Source organism: Engystomops pustulosus, unplaced genomic scaffold (assembly GCF_040894005.1).
Source record: "Engystomops pustulosus unplaced genomic scaffold, aEngPut4.maternal MAT_SCAFFOLD_348, whole genome shotgun sequence".
Lineage (NCBI taxonomy): Eukaryota > Metazoa > Chordata > Amphibia > Anura > Leptodactylidae > Engystomops > Engystomops pustulosus.
The window spans coordinates 54549-81997 of record NW_027285227.1 but is presented as its reverse complement, the minus strand read 5'-3'; the positions used below and the strand labels follow the sequence as shown (position 1 = coordinate 81997).

The 27449-nt window shown below is 50.0% G+C and overlaps 27 non-coding genes across 27 annotated transcripts; all 27 read left to right on the top strand.

The window, feature by feature from the left end:
• The first annotated feature begins 1727 nt into the window (after window positions 1-1727).
• LOC140110906 (U2 spliceosomal RNA) lies at window positions 1728-1920 on the top strand. Its single transcript, XR_011851688.1, has one exon. It is a non-coding gene; the product is annotated as a U2 spliceosomal RNA (small nuclear RNA).
• Window positions 1921-2700: 780 nt separating this feature from the next.
• On the top strand, window positions 2701-2891 carry LOC140110900 (U2 spliceosomal RNA). Its single transcript, XR_011851682.1, has one exon. It is a non-coding gene; the product is annotated as a U2 spliceosomal RNA (small nuclear RNA).
• Window positions 2892-3671: 780 nt separating this feature from the next.
• Window positions 3672-3862, top strand: LOC140110899 (U2 spliceosomal RNA). The gene has a single exon (XR_011851681.1). It is a non-coding gene; the product is annotated as a U2 spliceosomal RNA (small nuclear RNA).
• A 780-nt stretch (window positions 3863-4642) lies between these two features.
• On the top strand, window positions 4643-4833 carry LOC140110897 (U2 spliceosomal RNA). The gene has a single exon (XR_011851680.1). It is a non-coding gene; the product is annotated as a U2 spliceosomal RNA (small nuclear RNA).
• A 780-nt stretch (window positions 4834-5613) lies between these two features.
• Window positions 5614-5804, top strand: LOC140110896 (U2 spliceosomal RNA). The gene has a single exon (XR_011851679.1). It is a non-coding gene; the product is annotated as a U2 spliceosomal RNA (small nuclear RNA).
• A 780-nt stretch (window positions 5805-6584) lies between these two features.
• On the top strand, window positions 6585-6775 carry LOC140110895 (U2 spliceosomal RNA). Its single transcript, XR_011851678.1, has one exon. It is a non-coding gene; the product is annotated as a U2 spliceosomal RNA (small nuclear RNA).
• A 780-nt stretch (window positions 6776-7555) lies between these two features.
• LOC140110894 (U2 spliceosomal RNA) lies at window positions 7556-7746 on the top strand. Its single transcript, XR_011851677.1, has one exon. It is a non-coding gene; the product is annotated as a U2 spliceosomal RNA (small nuclear RNA).
• Window positions 7747-8526: 780 nt separating this feature from the next.
• LOC140110893 (U2 spliceosomal RNA) lies at window positions 8527-8717 on the top strand. Its single transcript, XR_011851676.1, has one exon. It is a non-coding gene; the product is annotated as a U2 spliceosomal RNA (small nuclear RNA).
• A 780-nt stretch (window positions 8718-9497) lies between these two features.
• Window positions 9498-9688, top strand: LOC140110892 (U2 spliceosomal RNA). Its single transcript, XR_011851675.1, has one exon. It is a non-coding gene; the product is annotated as a U2 spliceosomal RNA (small nuclear RNA).
• Window positions 9689-10468: 780 nt separating this feature from the next.
• Window positions 10469-10659, top strand: LOC140110891 (U2 spliceosomal RNA). Its single transcript, XR_011851674.1, has one exon. It is a non-coding gene; the product is annotated as a U2 spliceosomal RNA (small nuclear RNA).
• A 780-nt stretch (window positions 10660-11439) lies between these two features.
• On the top strand, window positions 11440-11630 carry LOC140110890 (U2 spliceosomal RNA). Its single transcript, XR_011851673.1, has one exon. It is a non-coding gene; the product is annotated as a U2 spliceosomal RNA (small nuclear RNA).
• A 780-nt stretch (window positions 11631-12410) lies between these two features.
• Window positions 12411-12601, top strand: LOC140110888 (U2 spliceosomal RNA). Its single transcript, XR_011851671.1, has one exon. It is a non-coding gene; the product is annotated as a U2 spliceosomal RNA (small nuclear RNA).
• Window positions 12602-13381: 780 nt separating this feature from the next.
• On the top strand, window positions 13382-13572 carry LOC140110886 (U2 spliceosomal RNA). Its single transcript, XR_011851670.1, has one exon. It is a non-coding gene; the product is annotated as a U2 spliceosomal RNA (small nuclear RNA).
• Window positions 13573-14352: 780 nt separating this feature from the next.
• On the top strand, window positions 14353-14543 carry LOC140110885 (U2 spliceosomal RNA). The gene has a single exon (XR_011851669.1). It is a non-coding gene; the product is annotated as a U2 spliceosomal RNA (small nuclear RNA).
• A 780-nt stretch (window positions 14544-15323) lies between these two features.
• On the top strand, window positions 15324-15514 carry LOC140110884 (U2 spliceosomal RNA). Its single transcript, XR_011851668.1, has one exon. It is a non-coding gene; the product is annotated as a U2 spliceosomal RNA (small nuclear RNA).
• Window positions 15515-16294: 780 nt separating this feature from the next.
• Window positions 16295-16485, top strand: LOC140110883 (U2 spliceosomal RNA). The gene has a single exon (XR_011851667.1). It is a non-coding gene; the product is annotated as a U2 spliceosomal RNA (small nuclear RNA).
• A 780-nt stretch (window positions 16486-17265) lies between these two features.
• On the top strand, window positions 17266-17456 carry LOC140110882 (U2 spliceosomal RNA). Its single transcript, XR_011851666.1, has one exon. It is a non-coding gene; the product is annotated as a U2 spliceosomal RNA (small nuclear RNA).
• A 780-nt stretch (window positions 17457-18236) lies between these two features.
• LOC140110881 (U2 spliceosomal RNA) lies at window positions 18237-18427 on the top strand. The gene has a single exon (XR_011851665.1). It is a non-coding gene; the product is annotated as a U2 spliceosomal RNA (small nuclear RNA).
• Window positions 18428-19206: 779 nt separating this feature from the next.
• LOC140110880 (U2 spliceosomal RNA) lies at window positions 19207-19397 on the top strand. The gene has a single exon (XR_011851664.1). It is a non-coding gene; the product is annotated as a U2 spliceosomal RNA (small nuclear RNA).
• A 780-nt stretch (window positions 19398-20177) lies between these two features.
• LOC140110879 (U2 spliceosomal RNA) lies at window positions 20178-20368 on the top strand. The gene has a single exon (XR_011851663.1). It is a non-coding gene; the product is annotated as a U2 spliceosomal RNA (small nuclear RNA).
• Window positions 20369-21148: 780 nt separating this feature from the next.
• Window positions 21149-21339, top strand: LOC140110878 (U2 spliceosomal RNA). The gene has a single exon (XR_011851662.1). It is a non-coding gene; the product is annotated as a U2 spliceosomal RNA (small nuclear RNA).
• A 780-nt stretch (window positions 21340-22119) lies between these two features.
• On the top strand, window positions 22120-22310 carry LOC140110875 (U2 spliceosomal RNA). Its single transcript, XR_011851660.1, has one exon. It is a non-coding gene; the product is annotated as a U2 spliceosomal RNA (small nuclear RNA).
• Window positions 22311-23090: 780 nt separating this feature from the next.
• LOC140110874 (U2 spliceosomal RNA) lies at window positions 23091-23281 on the top strand. The gene has a single exon (XR_011851659.1). It is a non-coding gene; the product is annotated as a U2 spliceosomal RNA (small nuclear RNA).
• A 780-nt stretch (window positions 23282-24061) lies between these two features.
• LOC140110873 (U2 spliceosomal RNA) lies at window positions 24062-24252 on the top strand. Its single transcript, XR_011851658.1, has one exon. It is a non-coding gene; the product is annotated as a U2 spliceosomal RNA (small nuclear RNA).
• A 780-nt stretch (window positions 24253-25032) lies between these two features.
• Window positions 25033-25223, top strand: LOC140110872 (U2 spliceosomal RNA). Its single transcript, XR_011851657.1, has one exon. It is a non-coding gene; the product is annotated as a U2 spliceosomal RNA (small nuclear RNA).
• Window positions 25224-26003: 780 nt separating this feature from the next.
• LOC140110871 (U2 spliceosomal RNA) lies at window positions 26004-26194 on the top strand. The gene has a single exon (XR_011851656.1). It is a non-coding gene; the product is annotated as a U2 spliceosomal RNA (small nuclear RNA).
• A 780-nt stretch (window positions 26195-26974) lies between these two features.
• Window positions 26975-27165, top strand: LOC140110957 (U2 spliceosomal RNA). The gene has a single exon (XR_011851734.1). It is a non-coding gene; the product is annotated as a U2 spliceosomal RNA (small nuclear RNA).
• The last annotated feature ends 284 nt before the right edge of the window (window positions 27166-27449 follow it).

Sequence of the window (27449 nt, the reverse complement as noted above, 5' to 3'; positions counted from 1 at the left end):
TGGCAAAGTATGGCTGCACTCTGGAGTCAAACAAGGTTGCCCCTTGTCACCCATACTTTTCATCATTGTTATAGAACCGTTGCTGACCGTCCTGCGAAAGGATAAAGTTATGAGAGGAATACCCTTGCCTGGCGGAAATGGAGAGCAAGTCAAGACCATGGGTTACATGGATGACATCACTGTGTTTTGTGCATCACAAGCTGCCCTGAGGAGGGCCATATTCCTTACATTACTCTTTTGTTCTGCTTCAGGTTTTAAGTTAAACACAGACAAGTGCAACTGCCTTCTTCTGAACAACTGGCCCGAAAGAGATCTTCCTGTCTTGAATTACCAGAGAGAGGCCATCAAAATTCTAGGCATCACCTTTTCACCCCAGAATGATGGCACCGAAAGTTGGACAAAGGTGCAGGAGAGGATAAAGACAAGGATCGAGTATTGGAAGCTGCGCAAGTTAACCTTAATAGGTAAAGTCCTCATTGTGAAAGCTGTGTTGCTCCCTATACTGCTCTACCTAAGTATGGTATACCCCCCCAGTGAGAACCTGCTTAAAAAACTGCAGAGGACTGTCTGTGAATTTATATGGTCATCTAAGTTCGAGAAACTGAAGAGAGCTATCATCTACAAAGAACTTGGGATGGGAGGAAGGAACGTCCCGAATATAAAGCAGTTTCTCCACACGAAATTCTTTTGCTTCTGCTTCAGGTATTTATACAAAAACTCTTCCTGGTCATACTTCCTCAGGTTTGCCGCAGGTGACATTTTTCGGAAACGAAAATGGTTCGCTAGCTCTTTGTCACAACCCATACTCATCTTCCCCGCAACGCACTACATGGTCCTTGAAAGGACAATAAGGACGTACAAGCTTGAATTGATGGAAAGTGATACTTTTCTTACATCTGGACTCTTACTGAAGGCTTTAAAGAAGAAAGAAGGGATGGAACAGGTTGAGAACTACACTCACAGTGTCAGTAAGGCAATTTGGGGTAAGGTAAATGTTAAATACTTGGTGAACGAGCACAAGGATCTGAATTGGATGGTTGCGCATAACTGTGTCCCTACTCGTAACTTCCAATTCCTAAGAAGATTGTCTTCCACCCAATACTGTCCAAGATGCAGATGGATGCCAGAAACAACAGCGCATGTGTTCTGGAACTGTGAATATGCACAGAGTGTTTGGAGAGAAATAGGACCTCTGCTGAAATTCCTCACTCACCTTCAGTTCCTGAATCATGAAGTCATCCTATATGGTCTGCATAGCAATCTGGGGAAAGAAAGAGAACAAGTATTGTGGTGTTTCATCAGTAGCTTCAAGAGCGCTCTATGGAAGACAAGGAATATACTTATCTTCAAAAAAGACCTAATCAGTAAGGAGCAGTGTATCAAACTTGGTCTTAGTATTCTACACCAATACTACCTTCTTGATAAGAAGAATCTTGGCAAAGTGGCTGCTCTAAAGAAATGGAACTTTATACTGTGGAGAAAATTTTATGCTTAATGTTTGTTAATTTTTCTTTTCTTGAAAAAAAAAAAAAAAAACTTACAAAAAAAAAAAAAAAAAAAAAAAAAAACTTACAAAAAAAAAAAAAAAACTTACAAAAAACTTACAAAAAAAAAAAAAAAAAAAACTTACAAAAAAAAAAAAAAAAAAAAAAATTTTTGTTTTCAGTGTGATTAGACTTTAGTTTTCCCCTTCCCTTGGATTTTTGCATCTTTTCAGCTCTTAGTCAAAATTTTATAAGTTGGAAAGTTTTAATATAAATGCAAAAATCTGTTCTTATCAGTTTAATATCTGATACGTCCCCTATCTGGGGACCATATATTAAATGGATTTTTGGAACAGGGAGATGGAAAAAGAGCTTGCTCTGTCCACTCCACGCATTGACCTGGTATTGCAGTACCTCCAGGACCGGTGCACCCCTTCTTAACTTGGTGAAAAAGATAGAGAAATAAATAGCAAAACTTTGGAAAAGGGAAAAGAAATGGAGCCGAAGTTTGCAATGTGACGTCGACGACGCTCTTGTGCTTTGTCACCTACTCAGGTGTGTTGTGTGCTGTGTCTTTTGCAGGAGGAACAAAGGCTTCTCACTAATTGATTAATGAGGTGCTAAATGGGCCCGACCCGGAACAAAGGAAAAAAAAAAAAAAGGAAAAATAAAAGTGACCTAATCGGCGGCCTAATTAATTGGAGCTAATTGGATCATGATTAGTCTGGAGCCGTCTACTTGAATCGAAGACACCTGCAGGTTGAGATTTGGCTGCTTCCTCCTCCACTGCTAGCAGTCACAGTCTGAGAAGGTGCGAACGACCGAAGGTAAGCTGTAGCTATCAGCGTGTGCTGGAGCGAGCGTGCTTGTCCCCTCACACCGTCCAGCGGCTGTGTCAAGAGAAAGGAAAAGTGATCTCTGAGCCGTCAGGCAGGCAGGCAGTCGGTCGGTCAGACTGACTTGACAAAAGAGTTGTTGTGGGGAGGGTGTAGCAGCGGGCGGCTGGCAGATGAAGTGCAGACGCCCGCTCGCTCGGCCCCCCTGCTGCTTTGCGGGGGAGGTGCCTGTTGGGGGCGGTCCTATGCAGATTAATCGTCCCCACGCAGAGGACTGTGTGACTTGCAGAGTAGGTTTTTCGCCTCCTGGCGGTGTCTCCTCTCCGTGAGCAGTGCTGAGAGTTCTGAAGGGGGCCCGGTCTGGGCGAGCTATGGTCGGTATCGCTTCTCGGCCTTTTGGCTAAGATCAAGTGTAGTATCTGTTCTTATCAGTTTAATATCTGATACGTCCCCTATCTGGGGACCATATATTAAATGGATTTTTGGAACAGGGAGATGGAAAAAGAGCTTGCTCTGTCCACTCCACGCATTGACCTGGTATTGCAGTACCTCCAGGACCGGTGCACCCCTTCTTAACTTGGTGAAAAAGATAGAGAAATAAATAGCAAAACTTTGGAAAAGGGAAAAGAAATGGAGCCGAAGTTTGCAATGTGACGTCGACGACGCTCTTGTGCTTTGTCACCTACTCAGGTGTGTTGTGTGCTGTGTCTTTTGCAGGAGGAACAAAGGCTTCTCACTAATTGATTAATGAGGTGCTAAATGGGCCCGACCCGGAACAAAGGAAAAAAAAAAAAAAGGAAAAATAAAAGTGACCTAATCGGCGGCCTAATTAATTGGAGCTAATTGGATCATGATTAGTCTGGAGCCGTCTACTTGAATCGAAGACACCTGCAGGTTGAGATTTGGCTGCTTCCTCCTCCACTGCTAGCAGTCACAGTCTGAGAAGGTGCGAACGACCGAAGGTAAGCTGTAGCTATCAGCGTGTGCTGGAGCGAGCGTGCTTGTCCCCTCACACCGTCCAGCGGCTGTGTCAAGAGAAAGGAAAAGTGATCTCTGAGCCGTCAGGCAGGCAGGCAGTCGGTCGGTCAGACTGACTTGACAAAAGAGTTGTTGTGGGGAGGGTGTAGCAGCGGGCGGCTGGCAGATGAAGTGCAGACGCCCGCTCGCTCGGCCCCCCTGCTGCTTTGCGGGGGAGGTGCCTGTTGGGGGCGGTCCTATGCAGATTAATCGTCCCCACGCAGAGGACTGTGTGACTTGCAGAGTAGGTTTTTCGCCTCCTGGCGGTGTCTCCTCTCCGTGAGCAGTGCTGAGAGTTCTGAAGGGGGCCCGGTCTGGGCGAGCTATGGTCGGTATCGCTTCTCGGCCTTTTGGCTAAGATCAAGTGTAGTATCTGTTCTTATCAGTTTAATATCTGATACGTCCCCTATCTGGGGACCATATATTAAATGGATTTTTGGAACAGGGAGATGGAAAAAGAGCTTGCTCTGTCCACTCCACGCATTGACCTGGTATTGCAGTACCTCCAGGACCGGTGCACCCCTTCTTAACTTGGTGAAAAAGATAGAGAAATAAATAGCAAAACTTTGGAAAAGGGAAAAGAAATGGAGCCGAAGTTTGCAATGTGACGTCGACGACGCTCTTGTGCTTTGTCACCTACTCAGGTGTGTTGTGTGCTGTGTCTTTTGCAGGAGGAACAAAGGCTTCTCACTAATTGATTAATGAGGTGCTAAATGGGCCCGACCCGGAACAAAGGAAAAAAAAAAAAAAGGAAAAATAAAAGTGACCTAATCGGCGGCCTAATTAATTGGAGCTAATTGGATCATGATTAGTCTGGAGCCGTCTACTTGAATCGAAGACACCTGCAGGTTGAGATTTGGCTGCTTCCTCCTCCACTGCTAGCAGTCACAGTCTGAGAAGGTGCGAACGACCGAAGGTAAGCTGTAGCTATCAGCGTGTGCTGGAGCGAGCGTGCTTGTCCCCTCACACCGTCCAGCGGCTGTGTCAAGAGAAAGGAAAAGTGATCTCTGAGCCGTCAGGCAGGCAGGCAGTCGGTCGGTCAGACTGACTTGACAAAAGAGTTGTTGTGGGGAGGGTGTAGCAGCGGGCGGCTGGCAGATGAAGTGCAGACGCCCGCTCGCTCGGCCCCCCTGCTGCTTTGCGGGGGAGGTGCCTGTTGGGGGCGGTCCTATGCAGATTAATCGTCCCCACGCAGAGGACTGTGTGACTTGCAGAGTAGGTTTTTCGCCTCCTGGCGGTGTCTCCTCTCCGTGAGCAGTGCTGAGAGTTCTGAAGGGGGCCCGGTCTGGGCGAGCTATGGTCGGTATCGCTTCTCGGCCTTTTGGCTAAGATCAAGTGTAGTATCTGTTCTTATCAGTTTAATATCTGATACGTCCCCTATCTGGGGACCATATATTAAATGGATTTTTGGAACAGGGAGATGGAAAAAGAGCTTGCTCTGTCCACTCCACGCATTGACCTGGTATTGCAGTACCTCCAGGACCGGTGCACCCCTTCTTAACTTGGTGAAAAAGATAGAGAAATAAATAGCAAAACTTTGGAAAAGGGAAAAGAAATGGAGCCGAAGTTTGCAATGTGACGTCGACGACGCTCTTGTGCTTTGTCACCTACTCAGGTGTGTTGTGTGCTGTGTCTTTTGCAGGAGGAACAAAGGCTTCTCACTAATTGATTAATGAGGTGCTAAATGGGCCCGACCCGGAACAAAGGAAAAAAAAAAAAAAGGAAAAATAAAAGTGACCTAATCGGCGGCCTAATTAATTGGAGCTAATTGGATCATGATTAGTCTGGAGCCGTCTACTTGAATCGAAGACACCTGCAGGTTGAGATTTGGCTGCTTCCTCCTCCACTGCTAGCAGTCACAGTCTGAGAAGGTGCGAACGACCGAAGGTAAGCTGTAGCTATCAGCGTGTGCTGGAGCGAGCGTGCTTGTCCCCTCACACCGTCCAGCGGCTGTGTCAAGAGAAAGGAAAAGTGATCTCTGAGCCGTCAGGCAGGCAGGCAGTCGGTCGGTCAGACTGACTTGACAAAAGAGTTGTTGTGGGGAGGGTGTAGCAGCGGGCGGCTGGCAGATGAAGTGCAGACGCCCGCTCGCTCGGCCCCCCTGCTGCTTTGCGGGGGAGGTGCCTGTTGGGGGCGGTCCTATGCAGATTAATCGTCCCCACGCAGAGGACTGTGTGACTTGCAGAGTAGGTTTTTCGCCTCCTGGCGGTGTCTCCTCTCCGTGAGCAGTGCTGAGAGTTCTGAAGGGGGCCCGGTCTGGGCGAGCTATGGTCGGTATCGCTTCTCGGCCTTTTGGCTAAGATCAAGTGTAGTATCTGTTCTTATCAGTTTAATATCTGATACGTCCCCTATCTGGGGACCATATATTAAATGGATTTTTGGAACAGGGAGATGGAAAAAGAGCTTGCTCTGTCCACTCCACGCATTGACCTGGTATTGCAGTACCTCCAGGACCGGTGCACCCCTTCTTAACTTGGTGAAAAAGATAGAGAAATAAATAGCAAAACTTTGGAAAAGGGAAAAGAAATGGAGCCGAAGTTTGCAATGTGACGTCGACGACGCTCTTGTGCTTTGTCACCTACTCAGGTGTGTTGTGTGCTGTGTCTTTTGCAGGAGGAACAAAGGCTTCTCACTAATTGATTAATGAGGTGCTAAATGGGCCCGACCCGGAACAAAGGAAAAAAAAAAAAAAGGAAAAATAAAAGTGACCTAATCGGCGGCCTAATTAATTGGAGCTAATTGGATCATGATTAGTCTGGAGCCGTCTACTTGAATCGAAGACACCTGCAGGTTGAGATTTGGCTGCTTCCTCCTCCACTGCTAGCAGTCACAGTCTGAGAAGGTGCGAACGACCGAAGGTAAGCTGTAGCTATCAGCGTGTGCTGGAGCGAGCGTGCTTGTCCCCTCACACCGTCCAGCGGCTGTGTCAAGAGAAAGGAAAAGTGATCTCTGAGCCGTCAGGCAGGCAGGCAGTCGGTCGGTCAGACTGACTTGACAAAAGAGTTGTTGTGGGGAGGGTGTAGCAGCGGGCGGCTGGCAGATGAAGTGCAGACGCCCGCTCGCTCGGCCCCCCTGCTGCTTTGCGGGGGAGGTGCCTGTTGGGGGCGGTCCTATGCAGATTAATCGTCCCCACGCAGAGGACTGTGTGACTTGCAGAGTAGGTTTTTCGCCTCCTGGCGGTGTCTCCTCTCCGTGAGCAGTGCTGAGAGTTCTGAAGGGGGCCCGGTCTGGGCGAGCTATGGTCGGTATCGCTTCTCGGCCTTTTGGCTAAGATCAAGTGTAGTATCTGTTCTTATCAGTTTAATATCTGATACGTCCCCTATCTGGGGACCATATATTAAATGGATTTTTGGAACAGGGAGATGGAAAAAGAGCTTGCTCTGTCCACTCCACGCATTGACCTGGTATTGCAGTACCTCCAGGACCGGTGCACCCCTTCTTAACTTGGTGAAAAAGATAGAGAAATAAATAGCAAAACTTTGGAAAAGGGAAAAGAAATGGAGCCGAAGTTTGCAATGTGACGTCGACGACGCTCTTGTGCTTTGTCACCTACTCAGGTGTGTTGTGTGCTGTGTCTTTTGCAGGAGGAACAAAGGCTTCTCACTAATTGATTAATGAGGTGCTAAATGGGCCCGACCCGGAACAAAGGAAAAAAAAAAAAAAGGAAAAATAAAAGTGACCTAATCGGCGGCCTAATTAATTGGAGCTAATTGGATCATGATTAGTCTGGAGCCGTCTACTTGAATCGAAGACACCTGCAGGTTGAGATTTGGCTGCTTCCTCCTCCACTGCTAGCAGTCACAGTCTGAGAAGGTGCGAACGACCGAAGGTAAGCTGTAGCTATCAGCGTGTGCTGGAGCGAGCGTGCTTGTCCCCTCACACCGTCCAGCGGCTGTGTCAAGAGAAAGGAAAAGTGATCTCTGAGCCGTCAGGCAGGCAGGCAGTCGGTCGGTCAGACTGACTTGACAAAAGAGTTGTTGTGGGGAGGGTGTAGCAGCGGGCGGCTGGCAGATGAAGTGCAGACGCCCGCTCGCTCGGCCCCCCTGCTGCTTTGCGGGGGAGGTGCCTGTTGGGGGCGGTCCTATGCAGATTAATCGTCCCCACGCAGAGGACTGTGTGACTTGCAGAGTAGGTTTTTCGCCTCCTGGCGGTGTCTCCTCTCCGTGAGCAGTGCTGAGAGTTCTGAAGGGGGCCCGGTCTGGGCGAGCTATGGTCGGTATCGCTTCTCGGCCTTTTGGCTAAGATCAAGTGTAGTATCTGTTCTTATCAGTTTAATATCTGATACGTCCCCTATCTGGGGACCATATATTAAATGGATTTTTGGAACAGGGAGATGGAAAAAGAGCTTGCTCTGTCCACTCCACGCATTGACCTGGTATTGCAGTACCTCCAGGACCGGTGCACCCCTTCTTAACTTGGTGAAAAAGATAGAGAAATAAATAGCAAAACTTTGGAAAAGGGAAAAGAAATGGAGCCGAAGTTTGCAATGTGACGTCGACGACGCTCTTGTGCTTTGTCACCTACTCAGGTGTGTTGTGTGCTGTGTCTTTTGCAGGAGGAACAAAGGCTTCTCACTAATTGATTAATGAGGTGCTAAATGGGCCCGACCCGGAACAAAGGAAAAAAAAAAAAAAGGAAAAATAAAAGTGACCTAATCGGCGGCCTAATTAATTGGAGCTAATTGGATCATGATTAGTCTGGAGCCGTCTACTTGAATCGAAGACACCTGCAGGTTGAGATTTGGCTGCTTCCTCCTCCACTGCTAGCAGTCACAGTCTGAGAAGGTGCGAACGACCGAAGGTAAGCTGTAGCTATCAGCGTGTGCTGGAGCGAGCGTGCTTGTCCCCTCACACCGTCCAGCGGCTGTGTCAAGAGAAAGGAAAAGTGATCTCTGAGCCGTCAGGCAGGCAGGCAGTCGGTCGGTCAGACTGACTTGACAAAAGAGTTGTTGTGGGGAGGGTGTAGCAGCGGGCGGCTGGCAGATGAAGTGCAGACGCCCGCTCGCTCGGCCCCCCTGCTGCTTTGCGGGGGAGGTGCCTGTTGGGGGCGGTCCTATGCAGATTAATCGTCCCCACGCAGAGGACTGTGTGACTTGCAGAGTAGGTTTTTCGCCTCCTGGCGGTGTCTCCTCTCCGTGAGCAGTGCTGAGAGTTCTGAAGGGGGCCCGGTCTGGGCGAGCTATGGTCGGTATCGCTTCTCGGCCTTTTGGCTAAGATCAAGTGTAGTATCTGTTCTTATCAGTTTAATATCTGATACGTCCCCTATCTGGGGACCATATATTAAATGGATTTTTGGAACAGGGAGATGGAAAAAGAGCTTGCTCTGTCCACTCCACGCATTGACCTGGTATTGCAGTACCTCCAGGACCGGTGCACCCCTTCTTAACTTGGTGAAAAAGATAGAGAAATAAATAGCAAAACTTTGGAAAAGGGAAAAGAAATGGAGCCGAAGTTTGCAATGTGACGTCGACGACGCTCTTGTGCTTTGTCACCTACTCAGGTGTGTTGTGTGCTGTGTCTTTTGCAGGAGGAACAAAGGCTTCTCACTAATTGATTAATGAGGTGCTAAATGGGCCCGACCCGGAACAAAGGAAAAAAAAAAAAAAGGAAAAATAAAAGTGACCTAATCGGCGGCCTAATTAATTGGAGCTAATTGGATCATGATTAGTCTGGAGCCGTCTACTTGAATCGAAGACACCTGCAGGTTGAGATTTGGCTGCTTCCTCCTCCACTGCTAGCAGTCACAGTCTGAGAAGGTGCGAACGACCGAAGGTAAGCTGTAGCTATCAGCGTGTGCTGGAGCGAGCGTGCTTGTCCCCTCACACCGTCCAGCGGCTGTGTCAAGAGAAAGGAAAAGTGATCTCTGAGCCGTCAGGCAGGCAGGCAGTCGGTCGGTCAGACTGACTTGACAAAAGAGTTGTTGTGGGGAGGGTGTAGCAGCGGGCGGCTGGCAGATGAAGTGCAGACGCCCGCTCGCTCGGCCCCCCTGCTGCTTTGCGGGGGAGGTGCCTGTTGGGGGCGGTCCTATGCAGATTAATCGTCCCCACGCAGAGGACTGTGTGACTTGCAGAGTAGGTTTTTCGCCTCCTGGCGGTGTCTCCTCTCCGTGAGCAGTGCTGAGAGTTCTGAAGGGGGCCCGGTCTGGGCGAGCTATGGTCGGTATCGCTTCTCGGCCTTTTGGCTAAGATCAAGTGTAGTATCTGTTCTTATCAGTTTAATATCTGATACGTCCCCTATCTGGGGACCATATATTAAATGGATTTTTGGAACAGGGAGATGGAAAAAGAGCTTGCTCTGTCCACTCCACGCATTGACCTGGTATTGCAGTACCTCCAGGACCGGTGCACCCCTTCTTAACTTGGTGAAAAAGATAGAGAAATAAATAGCAAAACTTTGGAAAAGGGAAAAGAAATGGAGCCGAAGTTTGCAATGTGACGTCGACGACGCTCTTGTGCTTTGTCACCTACTCAGGTGTGTTGTGTGCTGTGTCTTTTGCAGGAGGAACAAAGGCTTCTCACTAATTGATTAATGAGGTGCTAAATGGGCCCGACCCGGAACAAAGGAAAAAAAAAAAAAAGGAAAAATAAAAGTGACCTAATCGGCGGCCTAATTAATTGGAGCTAATTGGATCATGATTAGTCTGGAGCCGTCTACTTGAATCGAAGACACCTGCAGGTTGAGATTTGGCTGCTTCCTCCTCCACTGCTAGCAGTCACAGTCTGAGAAGGTGCGAACGACCGAAGGTAAGCTGTAGCTATCAGCGTGTGCTGGAGCGAGCGTGCTTGTCCCCTCACACCGTCCAGCGGCTGTGTCAAGAGAAAGGAAAAGTGATCTCTGAGCCGTCAGGCAGGCAGGCAGTCGGTCGGTCAGACTGACTTGACAAAAGAGTTGTTGTGGGGAGGGTGTAGCAGCGGGCGGCTGGCAGATGAAGTGCAGACGCCCGCTCGCTCGGCCCCCCTGCTGCTTTGCGGGGGAGGTGCCTGTTGGGGGCGGTCCTATGCAGATTAATCGTCCCCACGCAGAGGACTGTGTGACTTGCAGAGTAGGTTTTTCGCCTCCTGGCGGTGTCTCCTCTCCGTGAGCAGTGCTGAGAGTTCTGAAGGGGGCCCGGTCTGGGCGAGCTATGGTCGGTATCGCTTCTCGGCCTTTTGGCTAAGATCAAGTGTAGTATCTGTTCTTATCAGTTTAATATCTGATACGTCCCCTATCTGGGGACCATATATTAAATGGATTTTTGGAACAGGGAGATGGAAAAAGAGCTTGCTCTGTCCACTCCACGCATTGACCTGGTATTGCAGTACCTCCAGGACCGGTGCACCCCTTCTTAACTTGGTGAAAAAGATAGAGAAATAAATAGCAAAACTTTGGAAAAGGGAAAAGAAATGGAGCCGAAGTTTGCAATGTGACGTCGACGACGCTCTTGTGCTTTGTCACCTACTCAGGTGTGTTGTGTGCTGTGTCTTTTGCAGGAGGAACAAAGGCTTCTCACTAATTGATTAATGAGGTGCTAAATGGGCCCGACCCGGAACAAAGGAAAAAAAAAAAAAAGGAAAAATAAAAGTGACCTAATCGGCGGCCTAATTAATTGGAGCTAATTGGATCATGATTAGTCTGGAGCCGTCTACTTGAATCGAAGACACCTGCAGGTTGAGATTTGGCTGCTTCCTCCTCCACTGCTAGCAGTCACAGTCTGAGAAGGTGCGAACGACCGAAGGTAAGCTGTAGCTATCAGCGTGTGCTGGAGCGAGCGTGCTTGTCCCCTCACACCGTCCAGCGGCTGTGTCAAGAGAAAGGAAAAGTGATCTCTGAGCCGTCAGGCAGGCAGGCAGTCGGTCGGTCAGACTGACTTGACAAAAGAGTTGTTGTGGGGAGGGTGTAGCAGCGGGCGGCTGGCAGATGAAGTGCAGACGCCCGCTCGCTCGGCCCCCCTGCTGCTTTGCGGGGGAGGTGCCTGTTGGGGGCGGTCCTATGCAGATTAATCGTCCCCACGCAGAGGACTGTGTGACTTGCAGAGTAGGTTTTTCGCCTCCTGGCGGTGTCTCCTCTCCGTGAGCAGTGCTGAGAGTTCTGAAGGGGGCCCGGTCTGGGCGAGCTATGGTCGGTATCGCTTCTCGGCCTTTTGGCTAAGATCAAGTGTAGTATCTGTTCTTATCAGTTTAATATCTGATACGTCCCCTATCTGGGGACCATATATTAAATGGATTTTTGGAACAGGGAGATGGAAAAAGAGCTTGCTCTGTCCACTCCACGCATTGACCTGGTATTGCAGTACCTCCAGGACCGGTGCACCCCTTCTTAACTTGGTGAAAAAGATAGAGAAATAAATAGCAAAACTTTGGAAAAGGGAAAAGAAATGGAGCCGAAGTTTGCAATGTGACGTCGACGACGCTCTTGTGCTTTGTCACCTACTCAGGTGTGTTGTGTGCTGTGTCTTTTGCAGGAGGAACAAAGGCTTCTCACTAATTGATTAATGAGGTGCTAAATGGGCCCGACCCGGAACAAAGGAAAAAAAAAAAAAAGGAAAAATAAAAGTGACCTAATCGGCGGCCTAATTAATTGGAGCTAATTGGATCATGATTAGTCTGGAGCCGTCTACTTGAATCGAAGACACCTGCAGGTTGAGATTTGGCTGCTTCCTCCTCCACTGCTAGCAGTCACAGTCTGAGAAGGTGCGAACGACCGAAGGTAAGCTGTAGCTATCAGCGTGTGCTGGAGCGAGCGTGCTTGTCCCCTCACACCGTCCAGCGGCTGTGTCAAGAGAAAGGAAAAGTGATCTCTGAGCCGTCAGGCAGGCAGGCAGTCGGTCGGTCAGACTGACTTGACAAAAGAGTTGTTGTGGGGAGGGTGTAGCAGCGGGCGGCTGGCAGATGAAGTGCAGACGCCCGCTCGCTCGGCCCCCCTGCTGCTTTGCGGGGGAGGTGCCTGTTGGGGGCGGTCCTATGCAGATTAATCGTCCCCACGCAGAGGACTGTGTGACTTGCAGAGTAGGTTTTTCGCCTCCTGGCGGTGTCTCCTCTCCGTGAGCAGTGCTGAGAGTTCTGAAGGGGGCCCGGTCTGGGCGAGCTATGGTCGGTATCGCTTCTCGGCCTTTTGGCTAAGATCAAGTGTAGTATCTGTTCTTATCAGTTTAATATCTGATACGTCCCCTATCTGGGGACCATATATTAAATGGATTTTTGGAACAGGGAGATGGAAAAAGAGCTTGCTCTGTCCACTCCACGCATTGACCTGGTATTGCAGTACCTCCAGGACCGGTGCACCCCTTCTTAACTTGGTGAAAAAGATAGAGAAATAAATAGCAAAACTTTGGAAAAGGGAAAAGAAATGGAGCCGAAGTTTGCAATGTGACGTCGACGACGCTCTTGTGCTTTGTCACCTACTCAGGTGTGTTGTGTGCTGTGTCTTTTGCAGGAGGAACAAAGGCTTCTCACTAATTGATTAATGAGGTGCTAAATGGGCCCGACCCGGAACAAAGGAAAAAAAAAAAAAAGGAAAAATAAAAGTGACCTAATCGGCGGCCTAATTAATTGGAGCTAATTGGATCATGATTAGTCTGGAGCCGTCTACTTGAATCGAAGACACCTGCAGGTTGAGATTTGGCTGCTTCCTCCTCCACTGCTAGCAGTCACAGTCTGAGAAGGTGCGAACGACCGAAGGTAAGCTGTAGCTATCAGCGTGTGCTGGAGCGAGCGTGCTTGTCCCCTCACACCGTCCAGCGGCTGTGTCAAGAGAAAGGAAAAGTGATCTCTGAGCCGTCAGGCAGGCAGGCAGTCGGTCGGTCAGACTGACTTGACAAAAGAGTTGTTGTGGGGAGGGTGTAGCAGCGGGCGGCTGGCAGATGAAGTGCAGACGCCCGCTCGCTCGGCCCCCCTGCTGCTTTGCGGGGGAGGTGCCTGTTGGGGGCGGTCCTATGCAGATTAATCGTCCCCACGCAGAGGACTGTGTGACTTGCAGAGTAGGTTTTTCGCCTCCTGGCGGTGTCTCCTCTCCGTGAGCAGTGCTGAGAGTTCTGAAGGGGGCCCGGTCTGGGCGAGCTATGGTCGGTATCGCTTCTCGGCCTTTTGGCTAAGATCAAGTGTAGTATCTGTTCTTATCAGTTTAATATCTGATACGTCCCCTATCTGGGGACCATATATTAAATGGATTTTTGGAACAGGGAGATGGAAAAAGAGCTTGCTCTGTCCACTCCACGCATTGACCTGGTATTGCAGTACCTCCAGGACCGGTGCACCCCTTCTTAACTTGGTGAAAAAGATAGAGAAATAAATAGCAAAACTTTGGAAAAGGGAAAAGAAATGGAGCCGAAGTTTGCAATGTGACGTCGACGACGCTCTTGTGCTTTGTCACCTACTCAGGTGTGTTGTGTGCTGTGTCTTTTGCAGGAGGAACAAAGGCTTCTCACTAATTGATTAATGAGGTGCTAAATGGGCCCGACCCGGAACAAAGGAAAAAAAAAAAAAAGGAAAAATAAAAGTGACCTAATCGGCGGCCTAATTAATTGGAGCTAATTGGATCATGATTAGTCTGGAGCCGTCTACTTGAATCGAAGACACCTGCAGGTTGAGATTTGGCTGCTTCCTCCTCCACTGCTAGCAGTCACAGTCTGAGAAGGTGCGAACGACCGAAGGTAAGCTGTAGCTATCAGCGTGTGCTGGAGCGAGCGTGCTTGTCCCCTCACACCGTCCAGCGGCTGTGTCAAGAGAAAGGAAAAGTGATCTCTGAGCCGTCAGGCAGGCAGGCAGTCGGTCGGTCAGACTGACTTGACAAAAGAGTTGTTGTGGGGAGGGTGTAGCAGCGGGCGGCTGGCAGATGAAGTGCAGACGCCCGCTCGCTCGGCCCCCCTGCTGCTTTGCGGGGGAGGTGCCTGTTGGGGGCGGTCCTATGCAGATTAATCGTCCCCACGCAGAGGACTGTGTGACTTGCAGAGTAGGTTTTTCGCCTCCTGGCGGTGTCTCCTCTCCGTGAGCAGTGCTGAGAGTTCTGAAGGGGGCCCGGTCTGGGCGAGCTATGGTCGGTATCGCTTCTCGGCCTTTTGGCTAAGATCAAGTGTAGTATCTGTTCTTATCAGTTTAATATCTGATACGTCCCCTATCTGGGGACCATATATTAAATGGATTTTTGGAACAGGGAGATGGAAAAAGAGCTTGCTCTGTCCACTCCACGCATTGACCTGGTATTGCAGTACCTCCAGGACCGGTGCACCCCTTCTTAACTTGGTGAAAAAGATAGAGAAATAAATAGCAAAACTTTGGAAAAGGGAAAAGAAATGGAGCCGAAGTTTGCAATGTGACGTCGACGACGCTCTTGTGCTTTGTCACCTACTCAGGTGTGTTGTGTGCTGTGTCTTTTGCAGGAGGAACAAAGGCTTCTCACTAATTGATTAATGAGGTGCTAAATGGGCCCGACCCGGAACAAAGGAAAAAAAAAAAAAAGGAAAAATAAAAGTGACCTAATCGGCGGCCTAATTAATTGGAGCTAATTGGATCATGATTAGTCTGGAGCCGTCTACTTGAATCGAAGACACCTGCAGGTTGAGATTTGGCTGCTTCCTCCTCCACTGCTAGCAGTCACAGTCTGAGAAGGTGCGAACGACCGAAGGTAAGCTGTAGCTATCAGCGTGTGCTGGAGCGAGCGTGCTTGTCCCCTCACACCGTCCAGCGGCTGTGTCAAGAGAAAGGAAAAGTGATCTCTGAGCCGTCAGGCAGGCAGGCAGTCGGTCGGTCAGACTGACTTGACAAAAGAGTTGTTGTGGGGAGGGTGTAGCAGCGGGCGGCTGGCAGATGAAGTGCAGACGCCCGCTCGCTCGGCCCCCCTGCTGCTTTGCGGGGGAGGTGCCTGTTGGGGGCGGTCCTATGCAGATTAATCGTCCCCACGCAGAGGACTGTGTGACTTGCAGAGTAGGTTTTTCGCCTCCTGGCGGTGTCTCCTCTCCGTGAGCAGTGCTGAGAGTTCTGAAGGGGGCCCGGTCTGGGCGAGCTATGGTCGGTATCGCTTCTCGGCCTTTTGGCTAAGATCAAGTGTAGTATCTGTTCTTATCAGTTTAATATCTGATACGTCCCCTATCTGGGGACCATATATTAAATGGATTTTTGGAACAGGGAGATGGAAAAAGAGCTTGCTCTGTCCACTCCACGCATTGACCTGGTATTGCAGTACCTCCAGGACCGGTGCACCCCTTCTTAACTTGGTGAAAAAGATAGAGAAATAAATAGCAAAACTTTGGAAAAGGGAAAAGAAATGGAGCCGAAGTTTGCAATGTGACGTCGACGACGCTCTTGTGCTTTGTCACCTACTCAGGTGTGTTGTGTGCTGTGTCTTTTGCAGGAGGAACAAAGGCTTCTCACTAATTGATTAATGAGGTGCTAAATGGGCCCGACCCGGAACAAAGGAAAAAAAAAAAAAAGGAAAAATAAAAGTGACCTAATCGGCGGCCTAATTAATTGGAGCTAATTGGATCATGATTAGTCTGGAGCCGTCTACTTGAATCGAAGACACCTGCAGGTTGAGATTTGGCTGCTTCCTCCTCCACTGCTAGCAGTCACAGTCTGAGAAGGTGCGAACGACCGAAGGTAAGCTGTAGCTATCAGCGTGTGCTGGAGCGAGCGTGCTTGTCCCCTCACACCGTCCAGCGGCTGTGTCAAGAGAAAGGAAAAGTGATCTCTGAGCCGTCAGGCAGGCAGGCAGTCGGTCGGTCAGACTGACTTGACAAAAGAGTTGTTGTGGGGAGGGTGTAGCAGCGGGCGGCTGGCAGATGAAGTGCAGACGCCCGCTCGCTCGGCCCCCCTGCTGCTTTGCGGGGGAGGTGCCTGTTGGGGGCGGTCCTATGCAGATTAATCGTCCCCACGCAGAGGACTGTGTGACTTGCAGAGTAGGTTTTTCGCCTCCTGGCGGTGTCTCCTCTCCGTGAGCAGTGCTGAGAGTTCTGAAGGGGGCCCGGTCTGGGCGAGCTATGGTCGGTATCGCTTCTCGGCCTTTTGGCTAAGATCAAGTGTAGTATCTGTTCTTATCAGTTTAATATCTGATACGTCCCCTATCTGGGGACCATATATTAAATGGATTTTTGGAACAGGGAGATGGAAAAAGAGCTTGCTCTGTCCACTCCACGCATTGACCTGGTATTGCAGTACCTCCAGGACCGGTGCACCCCTTCTTAACTTGGTGAAAAAGATAGAGAAATAAATAGCAAAACTTTGGAAAAGGGAAAAGAAATGGAGCCGAAGTTTGCAATGTGACGTCGACGACGCTCTTGTGCTTTGTCACCTACTCAGGTGTGTTGTGTGCTGTGTCTTTTGCAGGAGGAACAAAGGCTTCTCACTAATTGATTAATGAGGTGCTAAATGGGCCCGACCCGGAACAAAGGAAAAAAAAAAAAAAGGAAAAATAAAAGTGACCTAATCGGCGGCCTAATTAATTGGAGCTAATTGGATCATGATTAGTCTGGAGCCGTCTACTTGAATCGAAGACACCTGCAGGTTGAGATTTGGCTGCTTCCTCCTCCACTGCTAGCAGTCACAGTCTGAGAAGGTGCGAACGACCGAAGGTAAGCTGTAGCTATCAGCGTGTGCTGGAGCGAGCGTGCTTGTCCCCTCACACCGTCCAGCGGCTGTGTCAAGAGAAAGGAAAAGTGATCTCTGAGCCGTCAGGCAGGCAGGCAGTCGGTCGGTCAGACTGACTTGACAAAAGAGTTGTTGTGGGGAGGGTGTAGCAGCGGGCGGCTGGCAGATGAAGTGCAGACGCCCGCTCGCTCGGCCCCCCTGCTGCTTTGCGGGGGAGGTGCCTGTTGGGGGCGGTCCTATGCAGATTAATCGTCCCCACGCAGAGGACTGTGTGACTTGCAGAGTAGGTTTTTCGCCTCCTGGCGGTGTCTCCTCTCCGTGAGCAGTGCTGAGAGTTCTGAAGGGGGCCCGGTCTGGGCGAGCTATGGTCGGTATCGCTTCTCGGCCTTTTGGCTAAGATCAAGTGTAGTATCTGTTCTTATCAGTTTAATATCTGATACGTCCCCTATCTGGGGACCATATATTAAATGGATTTTTGGAACAGGGAGATGGAAAAAGAGCTTGCTCTGTCCACTCCACGCATTGACCTGGTATTGCAGTACCTCCAGGACCGGTGCACCCCTTCTTAACTTGGTGAAAAAGATAGAGAAATAAATAGCAAAACTTTGGAAAAGGGAAAAGAAATGGAGCCGAAGTTTGCAATGTGACGTCGACGACGCTCTTGTGCTTTGTCACCTACTCAGGTGTGTTGTGTGCTGTGTCTTTTGCAGGAGGAACAAAGGCTTCTCACTAATTGATTAATGAGGTGCTAAATGGGCCCGACCCGGAACAAAGGAAAAAAAAAAAAAAGGAAAAATAAAAGTGACCTAATCGGCGGCCTAATTAATTGGAGCTAATTGGATCATGATTAGTCTGGAGCCGTCTACTTGAATCGAAGACACCTGCAGGTTGAGATTTGGCTGCTTCCTCCTCCACTGCTAGCAGTCACAGTCTGAGAAGGTGCGAACGACCGAAGGTAAGCTGTAGCTATCAGCGTGTGCTGGAGCGAGCGTGCTTGTCCCCTCACACCGTCCAGCGGCTGTGTCAAGAGAAAGGAAAAGTGATCTCTGAGCCGTCAGGCAGGCAGGCAGTCGGTCGGTCAGACTGACTTGACAAAAGAGTTGTTGTGGGGAGGGTGTAGCAGCGGGCGGCTGGCAGATGAAGTGCAGACGCCCGCTCGCTCGGCCCCCCTGCTGCTTTGCGGGGGAGGTGCCTGTTGGGGGCGGTCCTATGCAGATTAATCGTCCCCACGCAGAGGACTGTGTGACTTGCAGAGTAGGTTTTTCGCCTCCTGGCGGTGTCTCCTCTCCGTGAGCAGTGCTGAGAGTTCTGAAGGGGGCCCGGTCTGGGCGAGCTATGGTCGGTATCGCTTCTCGGCCTTTTGGCTAAGATCAAGTGTAGTATCTGTTCTTATCAGTTTAATATCTGATACGTCCCCTATCTGGGGACCATATATTAAATGGATTTTTGGAACAGGGAGATGGAAAAAGAGCTTGCTCTGTCCACTCCACGCATTGACCTGGTATTGCAGTACCTCCAGGACCGGTGCACCCCTTCTTAACTTGGTGAAAAAGATAGAGAAATAAATAGCAAAACTTTGGAAAAGGGAAAAGAAATGGAGCCGAAGTTTGCAATGTGACGTCGACGACGCTCTTGTGCTTTGTCACCTACTCAGGTGTGTTGTGTGCTGTGTCTTTTGCAGGAGGAACAAAGGCTTCTCACTAATTGATTAATGAGGTGCTAAATGGGCCCGACCCGGAACAAAGGAAAAAAAAAAAAAGGAAAAATAAAAGTGACCTAATCGGCGGCCTAATTAATTGGAGCTAATTGGATCATGATTAGTCTGGAGCCGTCTACTTGAATCGAAGACACCTGCAGGTTGAGATTTGGCTGCTTCCTCCTCCACTGCTAGCAGTCACAGTCTGAGAAGGTGCGAACGACCGAAGGTAAGCTGTAGCTATCAGCGTGTGCTGGAGCGAGCGTGCTTGTCCCCTCACACCGTCCAGCGGCTGTGTCAAGAGAAAGGAAAAGTGATCTCTGAGCCGTCAGGCAGGCAGGCAGTCGGTCGGTCAGACTGACTTGACAAAAGAGTTGTTGTGGGGAGGGTGTAGCAGCGGGCGGCTGGCAGATGAAGTGCAGACGCCCGCTCGCTCGGCCCCCCTGCTGCTTTGCGGGGGAGGTGCCTGTTGGGGGCGGTCCTATGCAGATTAATCGTCCCCACGCAGAGGACTGTGTGACTTGCAGAGTAGGTTTTTCGCCTCCTGGCGGTGTCTCCTCTCCGTGAGCAGTGCTGAGAGTTCTGAAGGGGGCCCGGTCTGGGCGAGCTATGGTCGGTATCGCTTCTCGGCCTTTTGGCTAAGATCAAGTGTAGTATCTGTTCTTATCAGTTTAATATCTGATACGTCCCCTATCTGGGGACCATATATTAAATGGATTTTTGGAACAGGGAGATGGAAAAAGAGCTTGCTCTGTCCACTCCACGCATTGACCTGGTATTGCAGTACCTCCAGGACCGGTGCACCCCTTCTTAACTTGGTGAAAAAGATAGAGAAATAAATAGCAAAACTTTGGAAAAGGGAAAAGAAATGGAGCCGAAGTTTGCAATGTGACGTCGACGACGCTCTTGTGCTTTGTCACCTACTCAGGTGTGTTGTGTGCTGTGTCTTTTGCAGGAGGAACAAAGGCTTCTCACTAATTGATTAATGAGGTGCTAAATGGGCCCGACCCGGAACAAAGGAAAAAAAAAAAAAAGGAAAAATAAAAGTGACCTAATCGGCGGCCTAATTAATTGGAGCTAATTGGATCATGATTAGTCTGGAGCCGTCTACTTGAATCGAAGACACCTGCAGGTTGAGATTTGGCTGCTTCCTCCTCCACTGCTAGCAGTCACAGTCTGAGAAGGTGCGAACGACCGAAGGTAAGCTGTAGCTATCAGCGTGTGCTGGAGCGAGCGTGCTTGTCCCCTCACACCGTCCAGCGGCTGTGTCAAGAGAAAGGAAAAGTGATCTCTGAGCCGTCAGGCAGGCAGGCAGTCGGTCGGTCAGACTGACTTGACAAAAGAGTTGTTGTGGGGAGGGTGTAGCAGCGGGCGGCTGGCAGATGAAGTGCAGACGCCCGCTCGCTCGGCCCCCCTGCTGCTTTGCGGGGGAGGTGCCTGTTGGGGGCGGTCCTATGCAGATTAATCGTCCCCACGCAGAGGACTGTGTGACTTGCAGAGTAGGTTTTTCGCCTCCTGGCGGTGTCTCCTCTCCGTGAGCAGTGCTGAGAGTTCTGAAGGGGGCCCGGTCTGGGCGAGCTATGGTCGGTATCGCTTCTCGGCCTTTTGGCTAAGATCAAGTGTAGTATCTGTTCTTATCAGTTTAATATCTGATACGTCCCCTATCTGGGGACCATATATTAAATGGATTTTTGGAACAGGGAGATGGAAAAAGAGCTTGCTCTGTCCACTCCACGCATTGACCTGGTATTGCAGTACCTCCAGGACCGGTGCACCCCTTCTTAACTTGGTGAAAAAGATAGAGAAATAAATAGCAAAACTTTGGAAAAGGGAAAAGAAATGGAGCCGAAGTTTGCAATGTGACGTCGACGACGCTCTTGTGCTTTGTCACCTACTCAGGTGTGTTGTGTGCTGTGTCTTTTGCAGGAGGAACAAAGGCTTCTCACTAATTGATTAATGAGGTGCTAAATGGGCCCGACCCGGAACAAAGGAAAAAAAAAAAAAAGGAAAAATAAAAGTGACCTAATCGGCGGCCTAATTAATTGGAGCTAATTGGATCATGATTAGTCTGGAGCCGTCTACTTGAATCGAAGACACCTGCAGGTTGAGATTTGGCTGCTTCCTCCTCCACTGCTAGCAGTCACAGTCTGAGAAGGTGCGAACGACCGAAGGTAAGCTGTAGCTATCAGCGTGTGCTGGAGCGAGCGTGCTTGTCCCCTCACACCGTCCAGCGGCTGTGTCAAGAGAAAGGAAAAGTGATCTCTGAGCCGTCAGGCAGGCAGGCAGTCGGTCGGTCAGACTGACTTGACAAAAGAGTTGTTGTGGGGAGGGTGTAGCAGCGGGCGGCTGGCAGATGAAGTGCAGACGCCCGCTCGCTCGGCCCCCCTGCTGCTTTGCGGGGGAGGTGCCTGTTGGGGGCGGTCCTATGCAGATTAATCGTCCCCACGCAGAGGACTGTGTGACTTGCAGAGTAGGTTTTTCGCCTCCTGGCGGTGTCTCCTCTCCGTGAGCAGTGCTGAGAGTTCTGAAGGGGGCCCGGTCTGGGCGAGCTATGGTCGGTATCGCTTCTCGGCCTTTTGGCTAAGATCAAGTGTAGTATCTGTTCTTATCAGTTTAATATCTGATACGTCCCCTATCTGGGGACCATATATTAAATGGATTTTTGGAACAGGGAGATGGAAAAAGAGCTTGCTCTGTCCACTCCACGCATTGACCTGGTATTGCAGTACCTCCAGGACCGGTGCACCCCTTCTTAACTTGGTGAAAAAGATAGAGAAATAAATAGCAAAACTTTGGAAAAGGGAAAAGAAATGGAGCCGAAGTTTGCAATGTGACGTCGACGACGCTCTTGTGCTTTGTCACCTACTCAGGTGTGTTGTGTGCTGTGTCTTTTGCAGGAGGAACAAAGGCTTCTCACTAATTGATTAATGAGGTGCTAAATGGGCCCGACCCGGAACAAAGGAAAAAAAAAAAAAAGGAAAAATAAAAGTGACCTAATCGGCGGCCTAATTAATTGGAGCTAATTGGATCATGATTAGTCTGGAGCCGTCTACTTGAATCGAAGACACCTGCAGGTTGAGATTTGGCTGCTTCCTCCTCCACTGCTAGCAGTCACAGTCTGAGAAGGTGCGAACGACCGAAGGTAAGCTGTAGCTATCAGCGTGTGCTGGAGCGAGCGTGCTTGTCCCCTCACACCGTCCAGCGGCTGTGTCAAGAGAAAGGAAAAGTGATCTCTGAGCCGTCAGGCAGGCAGGCAGTCGGTCGGTCAGACTGACTTGACAAAAGAGTTGTTGTGGGGAGGGTGTAGCAGCGGGCGGCTGGCAGATGAAGTGCAGACGCCCGCTCGCTCGGCCCCCCTGCTGCTTTGCGGGGGAGGTGCCTGTTGGGGGCGGTCCTATGCAGATTAATCGTCCCCACGCAGAGGACTGTGTGACTTGCAGAGTAGGTTTTTCGCCTCCTGGCGGTGTCTCCTCTCCGTGAGCAGTGCTGAGAGTTCTGAAGGGGGCCCGGTCTGGGCGAGCTATGGTCGGTATCGCTTCTCGGCCTTTTGGCTAAGATCAAGTGTAGTATCTGTTCTTATCAGTTTAATATCTGATACGTCCCCTATCTGGGGACCATATATTAAATGGATTTTTGGAACAGGGAGATGGAAAAAGAGCTTGCTCTGTCCACTCCACGCATTGACCTGGTATTGCAGTACCTCCAGGACCGGTGCACCCCTTCTTAACTTGGTGAAAAAGATAGAGAAATAAATAGCAAAACTTTGGAAAAGGGAAAAGAAATGGAGCCGAAGTTTGCAATGTGACGTCGACGACGCTCTTGTGCTTTGTCACCTACTCAGGTGTGTTGTGTGCTGTGTCTTTTGCAGGAGGAACAAAGGCTTCTCACTAATTGATTAATGAGGTGCTAAATGGGCCCGACCCGGAACAAAGGAAAAAAAAAAAAAAGGAAAAATAAAAGTGACCTAATCGGCGGCCTAATTAATTGGAGCTAATTGGATCATGATTAGTCTGGAGCCGTCTACTTGAATCGAAGACACCTGCAGGTTGAGATTTGGCTGCTTCCTCCTCCACTGCTAGCAGTCACAGTCTGAGAAGGTGCGAACGACCGAAGGTAAGCTGTAGCTATCAGCGTGTGCTGGAGCGAGCGTGCTTGTCCCCTCACACCGTCCAGCGGCTGTGTCAAGAGAAAGGAAAAGTGATCTCTGAGCCGTCAGGCAGGCAGGCAGTCGGTCGGTCAGACTGACTTGACAAAAGAGTTGTTGTGGGGAGGGTGTAGCAGCGGGCGGCTGGCAGATGAAGTGCAGACGCCCGCTCGCTCGGCCCCCCTGCTGCTTTGCGGGGGAGGTGCCTGTTGGGGGCGGTCCTATGCAGATTAATCGTCCCCACGCAGAGGACTGTGTGACTTGCAGAGTAGGTTTTTCGCCTCCTGGCGGTGTCTCCTCTCCGTGAGCAGTGCTGAGAGTTCTGAAGGGGGCCCGGTCTGGGCGAGCTATGGTCGGTATCGCTTCTCGGCCTTTTGGCTAAGATCAAGTGTAGTATCTGTTCTTATCAGTTTAATATCTGATACGTCCCCTATCTGGGGACCATATATTAAATGGATTTTTGGAACAGGGAGATGGAAAAAGAGCTTGCTCTGTCCACTCCACGCATTGACCTGGTATTGCAGTACCTCCAGGACCGGTGCACCCCTTCTTAACTTGGTGAAAAAGATAGAGAAATAAATAGCAAAACTTTGGAAAAGGGAAAAGAAATGGAGCCGAAGTTTGCAATGTGACGTCGACGACGCTCTTGTGCTTTGTCACCTACTCAGGTGTGTTGTGTGCTGTGTCTTTTGCAGGAGGAACAAAGGCTTCTCACTAATTGATTAATGAGGTGCTAAATGGGCCCGACCCGGAACAAAGGAAAAAAAAAAAAAAGGAAAAATAAAAGTGACCTAATCGGCGGCCTAATTAATTGGAGCTAATTGGATCATGATTAGTCTGGAGCCGTCTACTTGAATCGAAGACACCTGCAGGTTGAGATTTGGCTGCTTCCTCCTCCACTGCTAGCAGTCACAGTCTGAGAAGGTGCGAACGACCGAAGGTAAGCTGTAGCTATCAGCGTGTGCTGGAGCGAGCGTGCTTGTCCCCTCACACCGTCCAGCGGCTGTGTCAAGAGAAAGGAAAAGTGATCTCTGAGCCGTCAGGCAGGCAGGCAGTCGGTCGGTCAGACTGACTTGACAAAAGAGTTGTTGTGGGGAGGGTGTAGCAGCGGGCGGCTGGCAGATGAAGTGCAGACGCCCGCTCGCTCGGCCCCCCTGCTGCTTTGCGGGGGAGGTGCCTGTTGGGGGCGGTCCTATGCAGATTAATCGTCCCCACGCAGAGGACTGTGTGACTTGCAGAGTAGGTTTTTCGCCTCCTGGCGGTGTCTCCTCTCCGTGAGCAGTGCTGAGAGTTCTGAAGGGGGCCCGGTCTGGGCGAGCTATGGTCGGTATCGCTTCTCGGCCTTTTGGCTAAGATCAAGTGTAGTATCTGTTCTTATCAGTTTAATATCTGATACGTCCCCTATCTGGGGACCATATATTAAATGGATTTTTGGAACAGGGAGATGGAAAAAGAGCTTGCTCTGTCCACTCCACGCATTGACCTGGTATTGCAGTACCTCCAGGACCGGTGCACCCCTTCTTAACTTGGTGAAAAAGATAGAGAAATAAATAGCAAAACTTTGGAAAAGGGAAAAGAAATGGAGCCGAAGTTTGCAATGTGACGTCGACGACGCTCTTGTGCTTTGTCACCTACTCAGGTGTGTTGTGTGCTGTGTCTTTTGCAGGAGGAACAAAGGCTTCTCACTAATTGATTAATGAGGTGCTAAATGGGCCCGACCCGGAACAAAGGAAAAAAAAAAAAAAGGAAAAATAAAAGTGACCTAATCGGCGGCCTAATTAATTGGAGCTAATTGGATCATGATTAGTCTGGAGCCGTCTACTTGAATCGAAGACACCTGCAGGTTGAGATTTGGCTGCTTCCTCCTCCACTGCTAGCAGTCACAGTCTGAGAAGGTGCGAACGACCGAAGGTAAGCTGTAGCTATCAGCGTGTGCTGGAGCGAGCGTGCTTGTCCCCTCACACCGTCCAGCGGCTGTGTCAAGAGAAAGGAAAAGTGATCTCTGAGCCGTCAGGCAGGCAGGCAGTCGGTCGGTCAGACTGACTTGACAAAAGAGTTGTTGTGGGGAGGGTGTAGCAGCGGGCGGCTGGCAGATGAAGTGCAGACGCCCGCTCGCTCGGCCCCCCTGCTGCTTTGCGGGGGAGGTGCCTGTTGGGGGCGGTCCTATGCAGATTAATCGTCCCCACGCAGAGGACTGTGTGACTTGCAGAGTAGGTTTTTCGCCTCCTGGCGGTGTCTCCTCTCCGTGAGCAGTGCTGAGAGTTCTGAAGGGGGCCCGGTCTGGGCGAGCTATGGTCGGTATCGCTTCTCGGCCTTTTGGCTAAGATCAAGTGTAGTATCTGTTCTTATCAGTTTAATATCTGATACGTCCCCTATCTGGGGACCATATATTAAATGGATTTTTGGAACAGGGAGATGGAAAAAGAGCTTGCTCTGTCCACTCCACGCATTGACCTGGTATTGCAGTACCTCCAGGACCGGTGCACCCCTTCTTAACTTGGTGAAAAAGATAGAGAAATAAATAGCAAAACTTTGGAAAAGGGAAAAGAAATGGAGCCGAAGTTTGCAATGTGACGTCGACGACGCTCTTGTGCTTTGTCACCTACTCAGGTGTGTTGTGTGCTGTGTCTTTTGCAGGAGGAACAAAGGCTTCTCACTAATTGATTAATGAGGTGCTAAATGGGCCCGACCCGGAACAAAGGAAAAAAAAAAAAAAGGAAAAATAAAAGTGACCTAATCGGCGGCCTAATTAATTGGAGCTAATTGGATCATGATTAGTCTGGAGCCGTCTACTTGAATCGAAGACACCTGCAGGTTGAGATTTGGCTGCTTCCTCCTCCACTGCTAGCAGTCACAGTCTGAGAAGGTGCGAACGACCGAAGGTAAGCTGTAGCTATCAGCGTGTGCTGGAGCGAGCGTGCTTGTCCCCTCACACCGTCCAGCGGCTGTGTCAAGAGAAAGGAAAAGTGATCTCTGAGCCGTCAGGCAGGCAGGCAGTCGGTCGGTCAGACTGACTTGACAAAAGAGTTGTTGTGGGGAGGGTGTAGCAGCGGGCGGCTGGCAGATGAAGTGCAGACGCCCGCTCGCTCGGCCCCCCTGCTGCTTTGCGGGGGAGGTGCCTGTTGGGGGCGGTCCTATGCAGATTAATCGTCCCCACGCAGAGGACTGTGTGACTTGCAGAGTAGGTTTTTCGCCTCCTGGCGGTGTCTCCTCTCCGTGAGCAGTGCTGAGAGTTCTGAAGGGGGCCCGGTCTGGGCGAGCTATGGTCGGTATCGCTTCTCGGCCTTTTGGCTAAGATCAAGTGTAGTATCTGTTCTTATCAGTTTAATATCTGATACGTCCCCTATCTGGGGACCATATATTAAATGGATTTTTGGAACAGGGAGATGGAAAAAGAGCTTGCTCTGTCCACTCCACGCATTGACCTGGTATTGCAGTACCTCCAGGACCGGTGCACCCCTTCTTAACTTGGTGAAAAAGATAGAGAAATAAATAGCAAAACTTTGGAAAAGGGAAAAGAAATGGAGCCGAAGTTTGCAATGTGACGTCGACGACGCTCTTGTGCTTTGTCACCTACTCAGGTGTGTTGTGTGCTGTGTCTTTTGCAGGAGGAACAAAGGCTTCTCACTAATTGATTAATGAGGTGCTAAATGGGCCCGACCCGGAACAAAGGAAAAAAAAAAAAAAGGAAAAATAAAAGTGACCTAATCGGCGGCCTAATTAATTGGAGCTAATTGGATCATGATTAGTCTGGAGCCGTCTACTTGAATCGAAGACACCTGCAGGTTGAGATTTGGCTGCTTCCTCCTCCACTGCTAGCAGTCACAGTCTGAGAAGGTGCGAACGACCGAAGGTAAGCTGTAGCTATCAGCGTGTGCTGGAGCGAGCGTGCTTGTCCCCTCACACCGTCCAGCGGCTGTGTCAAGAGAAAGGAAAAGTGATCTCTGAGCCGTCAGGCAGGCAGGCAGTCGGTCGGTCAGACTGACTTGACAAAAGAGTTGTTGTGGGGAGGGTGTAGCAGCGGGCGGCTGGCAGATGAAGTGCAGACGCCCGCTCGCTCGGCCCCCCTGCTGCTTTGCGGGGGAGGTGCCTGTTGGGGGCGGTCCTATGCAGATTAATCGTCCCCACGCAGAGGACTGTGTGACTTGCAGAGTAGGTTTTTCGCCTCCTGGCGGTGTCTCCTCTCCGTGAGCAGTGCTGAGAGTTCTGAAGGGGGCCCGGTCTGGGCGAGCTATGGTCGGTATCGCTTCTCGGCCTTTTGGCTAAGATCAAGTGTAGTATCTGTTCTTATCAGTTTAATATCTGATACGTCCCCTATCTGGGGACCATATATTAAATGGATTTTTGGAACAGGGAGATGGAAAAAGAGCTTGCTCTGTCCACTCCACGCATTGACCTGGTATTGCAGTACCTCCAGGACCGGTGCACCCCTTCTTAACTTGGTGAAAAAGATAGAGAAATAAATAGCAAAACTTTGGAAAAGGGAAAAGAAATGGAGCCGAAGTTTGCAATGTGACGTCGACGACGCTCTTGTGCTTTGTCACCTACTCAGGTGTGTTGTGTGCTGTGTCTTTTGCAGGAGGAACAAAGGCTTCTCACTAATTGATTAATGAGGTGCTAAATGGGCCCGACCCGGAACAAAGGAAAAAAAAAAAAAAGGAAAAATAAAAGTGACCTAATCGGCGGCCTAATTAATTGGAGCTAATTGGATCATGAT